This window comes from Theropithecus gelada, chromosome 1 (assembly GCF_003255815.1).
Source record: "Theropithecus gelada isolate Dixy chromosome 1, Tgel_1.0, whole genome shotgun sequence".
Taxonomy (NCBI): Eukaryota; Metazoa; Chordata; class Mammalia; order Primates; family Cercopithecidae; genus Theropithecus; species Theropithecus gelada.
The window spans coordinates 114,695,988-114,710,091 of NC_037668.1; the positions used below are offsets into that span (position 1 = coordinate 114,695,988).

The 14,104-nt window shown below is 42.8% G+C and overlaps 1 protein-coding gene across 1 annotated transcript in view; it reads right to left on the minus strand.

Moving 5' to 3' along the window:
- Nucleotides 1-625: 625 nt before the first annotated feature.
- SELENOF (selenoprotein F) overlaps nucleotides 626-14,104 on the minus strand; it is a 65,797-nt gene continuing 52,318 nt past the window's right edge. The window contains exon 6 of the transcript XR_003118825.1: nucleotides 626-656. The gene's annotated coding sequence lies outside the window, so the exon portion shown is untranslated. The remainder of the gene's footprint in view (nucleotides 657-14,104) is intronic.

Sequence of the window (14,104 nt, forward strand, 5' to 3'; positions counted from 1 at the left end):
TGATCTGCCCACGTTGGCCTCCCAAAGTGCTGGGATTACAGGCATTAAGCCACTGTGCCCTGCCGAGATAGGATCTTTAAAGAGGTAATTAAGTTAAAATGAGTTCACAAGGGTAGGCCCTAATCCAATATGACTGGTGTCTTTTTTTTTTTTTTTTTTTGTGAGACGGAGTCTCGCTCTGTCGCCCAGGCTGGAGTGCAGTGGCCGGATCTCAGCTCACTGCAAGCTCCGCCTCCCGGGTTCCCGCCATTCTCCTGCCTCAGCCTCCCGAGTAGCTGGGACTACAGGCGCCCACAACCGCGCCCGGCTAATTTTTTTGTATTTTTTAGTAGAGACGAGGTTTCACCGTGGTCTCGATCTCCTGACCTTGTGATCCGCCCGCCTCGGCCTCCCAAAGTGCTGGGATTACAGGCGTGAGCCACCGCGCCCGGCCGACTGGTGTCTTTATAGGAAGTGATTAGGACACAGATGGACAACCGTGTAAGGCCATGTGAAGACACTGAGAGAAGATGGTTACCTGCATGTCAAGGAGAGAGGCCTCAGAGGAAACCAACACTGCTGGTACCTTAATCTCTGATGTCTAGCCTCCAGAACTGCGAGAATATAAATTCCTGTTGTTTAAGCCACCCAGTCTGTAGTACTTTGTTATGGCAGCACTGACAAACTAATCCAGGCAGTTTGAAAGAGTTCTTACTAAGGTCACTAATGACCATCCAATTGTAAAAATCATATTTTCAGTCCTTAATCTGTTGGAATTTTCTTCTGTATGTGACATGAAAGACCAATGTATTGGTGTCCCTGATACTCTTTTGGGCTTCTTCATAACCTTTTATTTGTTTCCTTTCTTTTCCACGGGTTCTTCTTTCCTTCTCAGACATTGACGTTCTCCTGGATCCAGTGCTACACCACTGCTCTTAACATTCTTCTCTAGGATGATCTCATCCTTTCTTATGGTTTTAATATAGCGGACTCAGAAATTGGAAGGGAGGCTCTAAAATTAGTGTGTAAGGCAAAAATATTGCATGTAAATTTACCCTTGAAAATTCCTTAGAAAAGTACAACAAAGTGGCTTACCTGTTAGTGATGTGAGGAACTGAGATGAAATGAGGGAAGAGACTCATATTTTCCATTGCAAACTCACTTTGGTGCATATGCTGAGTGGGGAAATTATTTTATTTAATTTGTTTTTCTCTGTTTCCATTTTGCCATCTGTGTTTGATTGAATTTGCACAGGTTAAATGTACGTGTGATGAATTACATTGTACTGGCGTACTTGCTTATTCTAAACTTCTCTCTCAGACCTTTCTTCTGAGCTTCAAACACATACAGCAACTTCCACCTGAACGTCTCCCCTTGAAAATCTCAGACTTCATAAGCTCAAATTCAAAAAAGACGCCTTCATTTTTCCCTTAACTGGCCCTTTGTCCTGAATTCTCAGTGTGAGCATCCATGAATCAGTTAAGTCATCCATGATGTTTCCCTTTTCCTCCTCATCGAAAAAAAGAGATTGCAAATAGATCTGTGGGCCATCAAGTTTGGCTTCCATTGAAAGAATTTAAATTTGTTGCCACTATTTAAAAATGAGGATGTTTTGCATTTTTAAATGCCAAATTCTAGATTCTTTTGAAAAACTAGAGTATTTGGTAACATTGGACCCATACTCCAGTATAGCCAAGGTCAGCCAGAAGAGAGAAGCAGCAGCTGTCTTTTATTTTTTTCTTTTTTTTTTTTGAGATGGAGTTTTGCTTTGTCACCCAGGCTGCAGTGCAGTGGTGCGATCTCGGCTCACTGCAAACTCCACCTCCCGGGTTCAAGCGATTCTCCCATTCAGCCTCCCAAGTTGCTGGGATTACAGATGTGCACCACCACACCTGGCTAATTTTTGTATCTTTTAGTAGAGATGGGGTTTCACCATGTTGACCGATTGGTCTTAAACCCCGGACCTCAAGTGGTCCACCTGCCTTAGCCTTCCAAAGTGCTAGGATTAAAGGCGTGAGCCACCACACCCAGCTGCAGCTGTCTTCTTTAGGTAGGGTATGCCCTGTACATCTGTCACTACTTATAGTCTTTTCTTGTGTCTCTGCACTTGTTTATGTTACCTGACTGGCTTCTATAGGCATTTTAATTTAGAACTCCCAATATACTTTCATATTTATCTTCTCCTTTCAGTCCTTACTGATATCCTGCCCCATCTCCATCATTGCTTTCTTGGGCTACTGAAATAGCCTCCAAACTGGTCCTTCTTCCAATTCATCTGCAGCAAAACCCATTTAAAATACATATCTGATCATGCCACAATGCCACATACTTGCTTGGGAGCCTTCAGTATCTCTCTTCCTACAATGGTGTTTTTCAAAGTACGGTCTAAGGACTTTCTTTTTCTTTTTTTCTTTTCTTTCTTTCTTTCTTTCTTTTTTTTTTTTTTTTTTTTGAGACAGAGTCTCCCTCTGTCACCCAGGCTGGAGTGCAGTAGCGCAATCTCGGCTCACTGCAAGCTCCGCCTCCTGGGTTCACACCATTCTCCTGCCTCAGCCTCCCTAGTAGCTGGGACTGCAGGTGCCCGCCACCACGCCCAGCTAATTTTTTTTTTTTGTATTTTTAGTATAGATGGGGTTTCCTCTTGTTAGCCAGGATGGTCTCGATCTCCTGACCTTGCGATCCGCCAGTCTTGGCCTCCCAAAGTGTTGGGATTACAGGTGTGAGCCACCGTGCCCGGCCAGTCTAAGGACTTTCTATATTGCGATTACTTATGGTGCTTGGACAAATGCAGATTACTGTGTGCAACCCAGACTTACCGAACTAGAAGCCCTGGGATTAGGGCCTTAGATTCTGTACTTTTTAGTAACTTTACAGGGAATACTAATATACTCTAAATTTTGAGACCTACTGATCTACTGAGTAGAGCCCTAGCTTCTTAATATGCATTGATGAGTTCCTGAGAATTCCTTTTTAAATTTAAGCCATAATTTAAACATATTAAATTTTGTCCTATAAAGAAAATATGTGATGTGTTACTCGATAAATAATCCCTTAAAAATGTAGTTCTTTTAAAAATTTTTTAGAAAGTATGGGTGACATGATCTTAATGTAGGACAGACTCTAATACCAACAGCTGATAATTCATAACCGTGGAAGAAGGGTACATTGAGAAGGTCAAAATCCAAATAAATCTTTCAACTCATACTTGTAGAAATCTTAGAGGGCTTCCCCTGGACAAGAGCACACAGATCCAATATACCCAGTGGTCATGAGAAAAATCAACAAAATGCCAAATATTAAAAAGAAAGGGCAGAGGGTCAACCTTTACAGATGACTGGCACCATGAAGTGTAAGATGCAGAGGCAAATTTAGATCCCATTCCAGGACAAGGCACAGGGAGGGAAGAAATAAAAGTCAATTGCCAGTGGAAGAAACCACATGGAATTAAAAGAATCCCCAACTGTTGGTACCCTTTTCTCCCAATCATGGCTACTTACCGGTACCATAGTTCTAGGCACAGTCATATCACAATGGAAACCTGAAGATGCCACTGCTTTGCTCTTGGTAGTGATCTATTGAAAATGAACCCGGGAGGTGGAGGTGGTGGTGAGTGAAGAACCTGCCATTGCACTCCAGCCTGGGCAATAAGAGCGAAACTCAGTCTCAACAAAAACAAAAACAAAAACAAAAAACCAAAAACCAAAACAACAACAACAAAAAAAAACAACTGAGAACAAATCCTTTAGCATTCTCAAATACACCCACTTAAGAACTGAGGTGTTAGATTATGTTTTTTTTTTCCTAGTGTACAAGTAACTAAGTAATGTCAGACAGGATAAAATATCTGGCTACACTAAGGACAAATGACAGCCATCACTTCCTCCTGTTCCAACAGACAAATAACTCTGTTGAAGAAAATTACCTTAATTTGACAAGAGGTATTTCTTCCAGAGCTATGCTGATTTATTACTTGATAACTTTTCCACTTCTGTTTGCAAATCCATTACAAAACATATTTTCCCCACTCTTGTTCTGCCTTTCAGAAACTTCTGAACCAGTCAACATCACTGTTTATACTCAAAAGATACAGTTTTTTTTTTTTTATCTGTTAGTCTCCTCTTGTAAACAGTGTTGGGTGACTCATTTAATCAGTTTTGCGGGTATATACTATGTACAGCTAAATGTAAACATAATCCCATACATTACTGCAAATGAGGACACCACCACCATGTTGGCAATGGCACTTTGGTTAGGTGGCTATGAGGAGGGGACTGTCAAAATTTTGTCCAGTATCACAGACTGATTGTGTTAGTCCATTCTCGGGTTGCTGCAAATAAATACCTGAGACTGGGTAATTTATAAAGAAGCTTAATTGGCTCATGGTTCTGCAGGCTGTACAGGAAGCATGATTCTGGCATCTGCTTGGCTTCTGGGCAGGCTTTAGGAAGCTTGTAACTGTGGTGGAAGGTGAAGCAGGAGGAGGCACTTCACATGGCCAGGAGCAGGAGGAAGGGAGAGATGGGGGAGACGCTACGTACATATATATATATATTTTTTTTCTTGAGCCAGGGTCTTGCTCTGTTGACCAGGCTGGAATGGAAGTGGTGTAATCTTGGTTCACTGCAGCCTTGACATCTGGGCTCAAGTGATCCTCTTACCTCAGCCTCCAGAGTAGCTGGGACCACAGTCTTGCACCACAACGTCTGGCTATTTTTTTGTATTTTTGGTAGAGATGAGGTTTTGCCATGTTGCCCAGGCTGGTCTTGAACCCCTGGACTCAGGCAATCCACCTGCCGCTGCCTCCAAAAATGCTGGGATTACAGGCTTGTGCCACTATGCCCGGCTGCTACACACTTTTAAACAACCAGATCTCATGATAACTCACTCAGTATCATCAGAACAGCACCAAGGGGATGGTGCTAAACCATTCATGAGAATTTGTCCCCATGATCTAATCACTTCCCACCATGCCCTATCTCCAACATTGGGGATTACAATTGAACATGAGATTTAGGTGGGGACAAAATCCCAAACCCTATCGCTGATAACCTCTGAACATAGGTTGTATACAGAGCCTCTAACAGTCTAGATTTACATTGATCTTTTCCTTGCAAATTTTTATAAGTTCAAGTTAATCATTAATGCACAGAATATACAAAAGGTGAATTCATGTTCTCTAGAGAAACAGAGCCAACAGAATCTCTCTATTTTTTTCCATATCTAAATACATTTTAAGATTTTTTTTTCTATTTTAAATAATTGGTTCATGCAATTGTGGGGATTGGGAAGTTTGAAGTCTGTACTATAGTCCAGCAGGCTGGAAATGCAGTTAGGAGCTGATGTAGCAGTTTTGAGTCTGAAAACTGGAGGGAGGGCCAGCAAGCTGGAAACTCAAGCAGGGTTTCTATGTCGTAGTCTTGAGGCAGAATTCTTTCCACTTTGGGAAAGCTCAGTCTTTATCCTTAAGGTCTTCAACTGATTGGATGAGGCCTACGTTATAGTGGTAAACTGCTTTTATAAATGTTAATCATGTCTAAAAAGTACCTTCACAGCAACATCTACATTAGTGTTTGACCAACAGTTGGGTACCATGGCCTAGCCACAGTAACACTTCACAAGAGGGAATGTCAAACTATTTAAAACAAATCACTGGACTCATGAATATGATGCTCATTTACATCACCTACAGATAAGGAGACCAGATATACAGTATTATTGACTTGTGTAGGGAGGGGAGTGGGCAGGTATCCTATACTAGTTCTACTTTAAGGTTGACAGGGTCTTGTGTGAAGACAAGTTAGAGATGTTTATATAGCATTGGAATTTTTTTTTTTTTTTTTTTCTGAGATGGAGTTTCGCTCTTGTCGCCCAGGATGGAGTGCAGTGGTACGATCTTGGTTCACTGCAACCTCCGCCTCCTAGGTTCAAATGATTCTCCTGCCTCAGCCTCCCAAGTAGCTGGGATTTCAAGCGCCTGCCACCACGCCTGGCTAATTTTTTTTTTTTTTTTTTTTTTGAGACGGAGTCTCATTCTGTCACCTAGGCCAGAGTGCAGTGGCGCGGTCTCAGCTCACTGCAAGCTCCACCTCCTGGGTTCACGCCATTCTCCTGCCTCAGCCTCCCAAGTAGCTGGGATTTCAAGTACCTGCCACCACGCCCGGCTAATGTTTTTTTTTTGAGACGAAGTCTCATTCTGTCGCCCAGGCCAGAGTGCAGTGGTGCGGTCTCGGCTCACTGCGAGCTCCGCCTCCCGGGTTCACGCCATTCTCCTGCCTCAGCCTCCCAAGCAGCTGGGACTACAGGCGCCCACCATCACGCCTGGCTAATTTTTTTGTATTTTTGTAGAGACGAGGTTTCACTGTGTTAGCCAGGATAGTCTTTATCTCCTGACCTCATGATCCGCCCGCCTCGGCCTCCCAAAGTGCTGGGATTACATGTGTGAGATTCTGTGCCAGGCCCCAGCTAATTTTTTGTATTTTTAGTAGAGATGGGGTTTTGCCATGTTGGACAGGCTGGTCTCGAACTCCTGACTTCAGGTGATCTGCCCGCCTCGGCCTCCCAAAGTGCTGGGATTATAGGCATGAGCCACCGCGCCCGGCCTGGAAAGTACCTTACGAAGCTGATGAAGTTGCTTTGCTCTAATTAGAAATCTAGGAGGCCAAAAAAAAAAAAAAAAAAATTCTAGGCGGCAAGGTCTTGTTTTCAGTTAATCACTGATGTGCCTGACCAATGGATGTCACTCAGAATTTCTCAAACAGTCCTAAAAGCAAGTCTGAAATGAGAAAAATGCCCCTTAAGGCAAAATAAACGTGTGTGTATATATATATATCACCCAAATTCACTGAGCTGTAGATGAGTAGGTGCTGAAGTTTCCAAACACGGCTCTAAGATTTTTTTGACACCGCTCCATTCAGTCTATGTCCTCTTCTCCTGAGTCTAGCCTTTGTGACTGCTTGACCCATAGAAGATGGTAGAAGTAACACTGTGCCATTTCTGGGCCTAGGCCTTAAGAAATTGGCAGTTTTCACTTTCTGCCTCTTAGGATGCTTACTTTTGGAATCCAGTCACCATGCTGTGAGGAAGCCCAAACTGCTTAATGAAAAGGAACTGACAGCCAGTGTCAGTGTCAGTGTCAGTTGTGTGAGTAATCCATCTTGGACAGGCATATGCTAGCCCCAGTTGAGTTACTCCAGCCAATCACAGATAAGGGCTCCTCACTGAGCCCTGCCCAAATTAGATTTGTAATGCAAATAAATAATTGCTTTTTAAATTTTTGAGACAGGGTCTCATTGTGTCGCATAGTCTGGAGTGCAGTTGTGTGCTCACGGCTCACTGCAGCCTCAACCTTCTGGGCTCAAGTGATCGTCCCACCTCAGCCTCCCGAGTAGCTGGGACTACAGATATGAAACACCAAAACCAGCTAATTTTTTATTTTTTGTAGAGGGGGGGTCTCACTGTGTTGCCCAAGCTGCTTTTGAATTCCTGGGCTCAAGCAGTCCTCTCACCCTGGCCTCCCAAAGTGCTGGGATTACAGGTGTGAGCCAATGCCCACCTAATGTTTTAAACCAGGGGTGTCCAAACTTTTGGCTTCTCTGGGCCACATTGGAAGAACTGTCTTGGGCCACACATAAAATATGTCTAATACATAAAATAGTCTAACAATAGTTAATGAGCAAAAAAAAAAAAAAAAAATTGCAAAAAAACTCATAATGTTTTAAGAAACTTTATGAATTTATGTTGGGTTGCATTCAAAGCCATCCTGGGCCACAGGTTGGACAGCTTGTTTTATTTATTTGTATTTATTTATTTATTTATTTGAGACGGAGTTTCACTCTTGTCACTTAGGCTGGAGTGCAATGGTGTGATCTCGACTCACTGCAACCTCCACCTCCCGGGTTCAAGTGATTCTCCTGCCTCAGCCTCCCAGGTAGCTGGGATTATAGGCAGGCACCACCATGCCTGGCTAATTTTTGTATTTTTAGTAGACACAGGGTTTCACCATGTTGGCCAGGCTGGTCTCGAACTCCTGACCTCAGGTGATCCATCCCCCTCAGTCTCCCAAAGTGCTAGGATTATAGGTATGAGCCACCGCGCCCTGCCACAAGCTTGTTTTAAACCATTAGGTTTAAGGGTGTTTCTTAATGCAGCAGTAGAAACTAGACCAGAAGAGGCTTGACTGGGCTCTGGGCTGTGCCTGTGCAGGGTAAAAGGTTGATAGTGTGGATAGGCAAGGGACAGAGCTGGACAAGATTTCATTCTACATGGAGAAGAACTGAATCCTGTATTGTTGGGCTAAAATGAAGAGATATGGACTTAAAGAAGACAAGTTATTCAGGCTGGGTGTGGTGGCTCACACCTGTAACAATCCTAGCACTTTGGTTGGCCGAGGCGGGTGGATCACCTGAGGTTGGGAGTTGGAAACCGGCTTGGCCAACATGGCAAAACTCTACTAAAACTTCAAAAATTAGCCAGGCGTGGTGGCAGGCGCCTGTAATCCCAGCTACTTGGGAGGCTGAGGCAGAAGAATTGCTTGAACCCAGGGCAGGGAGGTTGCAGTGAGCTGAGATCGCTTCGTTGCAATCCAGCTTGGCAACAGAGCGAAACTCTGTCTTAAAAAGAAAAAAAAGATGACGACAAGTTAGTCATTGTTCATAGGAGAAGGTGAGGCAGGAAAATGTAGATATCACATCAGTTTAAGCTATGGGTCAGTATCCAGACATTCAAGTTAGAAGTAGAAACACAATTCAGGCCAGGAGAATAGATTTTAAAATCCGGTATGGCAAATAGGGTAGTCTACATGGGCACATGAGGATTCATGATCTGGGAGATCAGGCAACAGGAATCAGGGAGTTAGGTCAAGTCTGAATGCAGGAAGAGGTAAAACCAGCCCCAAGAACCCTTTGTACTAGTTACAGTGGGGATGGGGACAGAAAGAGTGAAGATCTTAGATAAGAATAAAATTACTCCAAGAATGGAGCTCCATGGTCTTTCAATGAGCCTAGAATTGAGACTAGTATTTAGCTCAAAGATGAGGGTGGGGGATAGTGGTAGAATCAATGACCAAGTATGGTGTGAACTAATAGGTACTTACCATTAGTTAACATAACTAGTGAATAAAGATTCTTTAAGCATATTTGAGCATATTAAAATGAACATTGGGATCTCAAAAAATTTAAAATTTATGCTTAGGTTTGTCTTTTTTTTTGTTCTCAAAGTAAGCTGATGAGTAGTTTTAAAAAGAAAAGAAAATTGTAGGCCGGGTGCAGTGGCTCATGCCTGTAATCCCAGCACTTTGGGAGGCCAAGGCGCACAAGGCTGAGTTCCAGACCAGCCTGACCAACATGGTGAAATCCCGTCTCTACTAAAAATACAAAAACTAGCCAGGCGTGGTGGCGTGTGCCTGTAGTCCCAGCTACTCAAGAGGCTGAGGCAGGAGAATCGCTTGAACCTGGGAGGCAGAGGTTGCAGTGAGCTGAGATGAGCCATTGTAACTCCAGCCTGGGGGACAGAGTGAGACTCCATCTCAAAAATAAATAAATAAATAAAATTAAAAAGGCAAATTGTAGCTGGAAAGGGTAGTGGGGAAGTGGTGGTTGGGGAATTGGGAAGGGTTAATGGGTATGAAATAAATAGAATAAGACCTAGTATTCGCTAGCACAGCAGGGTGACTACAGTAAAAAGTAATTTATTCATTTATTTATTAATTATTATTATTATTATTGAGATGGAGTCTTGCTCTGTCACCCAGGCTGGAGTGCAGTGGCACCATTTCAGCTCACTGCAATCTCCGCCCATCGAGTTCACGCCATTCTCCTGCCTCAGCCTCCCGAGTAGCTGGGACTACAGGCGTCTGCCACCACGCTCGGCTAATTTTTTGTATTTTAGTAGAGACACGGTTTCCCCATGTTAGCCAGGATGGTCTTGATCTCCTGACCTCGTGATCTGCCTGCCTCGGCCTCCCAAAGTGCTGGGATTACAGGCGTGAGCCACGGCGCCTGGCCAAAAATAATTATTGTACATTTAGAAAGAACTAAGAGTGTAATTGGGTTATTTGTAACACAAAGGATAAATGCTTAAGATGATGTATTGGGTGAAACCCTGCCCCCCAATATTTATCGTGGGTTCTTTTCTATTTCCTAGGCATCTCGGCTGGTTTGAGAAATAAAGGGAAAGAGCACAAAAGAGAAATTTAAAGCAGGGTGTCCGGGGGAAACATCACACCTCAGCAGGTTCCATGATGCTCCCCGAGCCGTAAAACCAGCAAGTTTTTATTAGTGATTTTCAAAAGGGGAGGGAGTGCATGAATAGGGTGTGGGTCACAGAGAGCACATACTTCACAAGGTAATAAAATATCACAGGACCAGGCGCGGTGGTTCACGCCTGTAATCCCAGCACTTTGGGAGGCCGAGGCAGGCGGTTCAGTAGGTCTGGAGATCGAGACGATCCTGGCTAACATGGTGAAACCCTCTCTCTACTAAAAATACAAAAAAATTAGCCGGGCGTGGTGGTGGGTGCCTATAGTCCCAGCTACTCGGGAGGCTGAGGCAGGAGAATGGTGGGAACCTGGGGGGCGGAGCTTGCAGTGAGCTGAGATCATGCCACTGCACTCCAGCCTGGGCAACAGAGCAAGACTCTGTCTCAAAAAAAAAAAAATAAATAAAGAAAATAAAATGTCACAAAGCAAGTGGAGGCAGGGTGAGATCACAGAACCACAGGATGGGGCAAAATTAAAATTGCTAATGAAGTTTCGGGCACGCATTGTCATTGATAACATCTTATCAGGAGACAGGGTTTGAGAGCAGACAACCTGTCTGAGCAAAATTTATTCATCCTAATAAGCTTGGGAGCGCTACAGGAGACCAGGGCTTATTTCATCCCTTTGGCTTTGACCGTAAAAGGCGGTCACCTTAAGGGGGCCGTCTATAGACCTACCCTCAGGGTGCATTGTCTTTCTCAGGGATGTTCCTTGCTGAGAAAAAGAATTCAGCGATATTTCTCCTATTTGCATTTGAAAGAAGAGAAATATGGTTCTGCTTCGTCCGGCTCGCCGGCAGTTAGTTCAAGGTCACCTCCCTTGTTCCCTGAACATCGCTGCTATCCTGTTCTTTTTTCAAGATGCCCAGATTTCATATTGTTCAAACATACATGCTCTACAAACAATTTGTGCAGTTAACGCAATCATCACAGGGTCTTGAGGCGACATATATCCTCCTCGGCTTACAAAGAAGATGACGGGGTTAAGAGATTAAAGACAGGCATAGGAAATCATGAGGGTATTGACTGGGGAAGTGGTAAGTGTCCATGAAATCTTCACAATTTATGTTCGGAGACTGCAGTAAAGACAGGCGTTAAGACATTATAAAAGTGTTAATTTTGGGGAACTAATAAATGTCCATGAAATCTTCACAATTTATGTTCTTCTGCTGTGGCTTCAGCCGGTCCCTCCGTTTGGGGTCCCTGACTTCCCACAACAGTGATGGATACCCTATTTACCCTGATGTTAATTTCATGCCTGTACCAAAATATCTCACGTAATCCATAAATATATATACCTACTACGTAACCACAAAAATGAAAAGCAAATTGCATACTAGAAGCTCCTAAAGAGGTAATTGGTCATTAATGAAAGCACTAGATAAAGCACTTTGTTTGCATAGGCATAACTGAGTATCTGCTGATTGTTCAAGACCTTTAGAGTTGATCTTATTAGATTCTGTCATTCCCCTGCTTAAGGTTTTTTCCATTCTGGTTTTATTCTAAAAGTAACTTAGTATACAGCTAAATTCTCAAGATGGGATGAACCGTATCCTCTTTGCTCACCTTTTCAATCTCGTTTTCCTACCACTCTTTCCCCTGGCTCACTAGGTTCCAGACATGTTGCCCTTCTTTCATGTATGTGGAAGTGCTAGACTTTCACCTAAGTCAGGGTCATTGCACAGGCTCCTCCCTGACTGGAAGGCATTTCAGTTTACTTTTTCCCTGGATGGCTTCTGTTCATCTTTTAGGCCTGTTTAAATGTTACACCCTTAGACATCTCTAAACTCACTTGTGCCCCCTTTGTAATTCTCTCCTAGTAACTTTTCTTCATTGCTTTTCATGTAACTGTAATTGTGTATTTGCGCTTCAGTTGTTCAGTGGTTGCCCCTCCCATTACAATACGACCTCTACCAGATGTGACGACATAATGGATTTTTTCATGACTGAAGCTCGGGAACAGGAAAATGAGTTAAAATCCAATAAAATGAGAGAAGGCAGAAGAGGCAAATTGAGAAAATTAAAGATACCTTTCAAAGAACTGCAGTCTCACAACCTTTTGGGGGAGGCAAACTGCTTTATTCCATCTGAATGGTCCCAGATGATAAGATTGTAAAATAATAAGTCTTTTCTTCATGAGTGATCAAGAAACCCTAGAATGTGCAGAAGTTGAAGCTCTCATACATTGCTGGTGGGAATACAAAATGGTGTAGCCACTTTGGAAAAGTTTGGTAGTTTCTCAAAAAGCTAAACAGCACAACTCAGTAATTCCACTCCTAGGTATCTAAGAGAAATGAAAACATTTGCACACAAAAGTCGTACATGAAAGAGTATAGCTGCATTCATAATAGCAAAAACAAAAAAATCCCTAAATGTCTACCAAATAAAATGTGGTATATCCATACAAAGGAATATTGTTCAACTATAAAAAGGAATGAAGTATACGCTATACTGTGGATGAGCCCTGAAGACATGCTAAATGAAAGAGCCAGACAAAAGGCCTAAGTGATTAATTCATTTATATGAACTGTGCATGATAGGGACATCTAGACAGAAAGCAGATTAGTGGTTGCCTAGTGCTGGGGAAGTAGATGTGAGGGTGAGCACTAATAGGCATAGGGTTTTTGGGGGGGATAAAATGTTCTAAATTTAAACTGTGGTGATGGTTGCACAATTCTGAATATACAGGTTGAGCATTCCTAATCTGAAAAATTTGAAATCCAAAGTGCTCCTAAATCTGAAACTTTTTGAGCACCGACATGACACTCAAGGGAAATGCTCACTACAGCATTTCAGATTTTTGGATGAGGAATGTTCAACTGGTAATGCAAATATCTCCAAATCTGAAATTCAAAACACTTCTGGTCCCAAGCATTTCGGATCAGGGATACTCAACCTGTCTTAAAGTCATTGACTTGCACACTCCAAATGGGTGAACTTTTTATGTGAATTGTATCTCAGTAAAAATGTTTAAAAAGATGGTCAGGTGTGGTGGCTCAAGCCTGTAATCCTAGCACTATGGGAGGCCAAGGTGGGCACAGATCACCTGGGGTCAGGAGTTCAAGACCAGCCTGGCCAACATGGTGAAACCCTGTCTCTACTAAAAATACAAAAATTAGCCAGGCATGGTGGCAGGCATCTGTAATCCCAGCTATTCGGGAGGCTGAGGCAGGGGAATCGCTTGAACTCGGGAGGTGGAAGTTGCAGTGAGCTGAGATTGTGCCATCGCACTCCAGCCTGTGGGACAAGAGCAAGACTTTGTCTCAAAAAAACCAAAAGTAAAACAAAACAAAGTTACAGATGACTCTTGTTACCTATGGTCAAGTCCTTGGAGCCAATGAATTAGTGAATGCTGAACCACTGCTTCCAGGAAAAATACAGAGGTTCCTGGGAACCTCTCATCACTGATTTCCATCCATCAATCAACATGTAACATTGTTTTTATGTTGTTTCTGTTTAAAGACATATTTTATATTAATATATTAAAATTGAATGGCCAATAGCACTATGATTCATGCCTGAATAAAGCTATCTGGAACACATATTTTTTCTGGAAGCTCTTCCTATACTCAGAATACCAGATAGCACTTTATTACTAAGCTTGGGGGTCATTTTAAACAGTAAAACCACCAACAAAAAGCACAAAAATGTGAAATATGTGGCACTAAATACTGTTAAAAGGACACTCATTTGTAGCGAGAGTTGAAACAATGGTGTCACCTTGTTCGACCTCAGCTGGGAACATGTAGATTGGGCACTCAAATATTTGGATGCTCTGTGCATACTGTGAATGACTATGGAAGTGCTGTATTACGGGGTTACAAATGCATTTTAGCAAACAGGTGAATTCAAAAAAGTAATCTGTGAAACA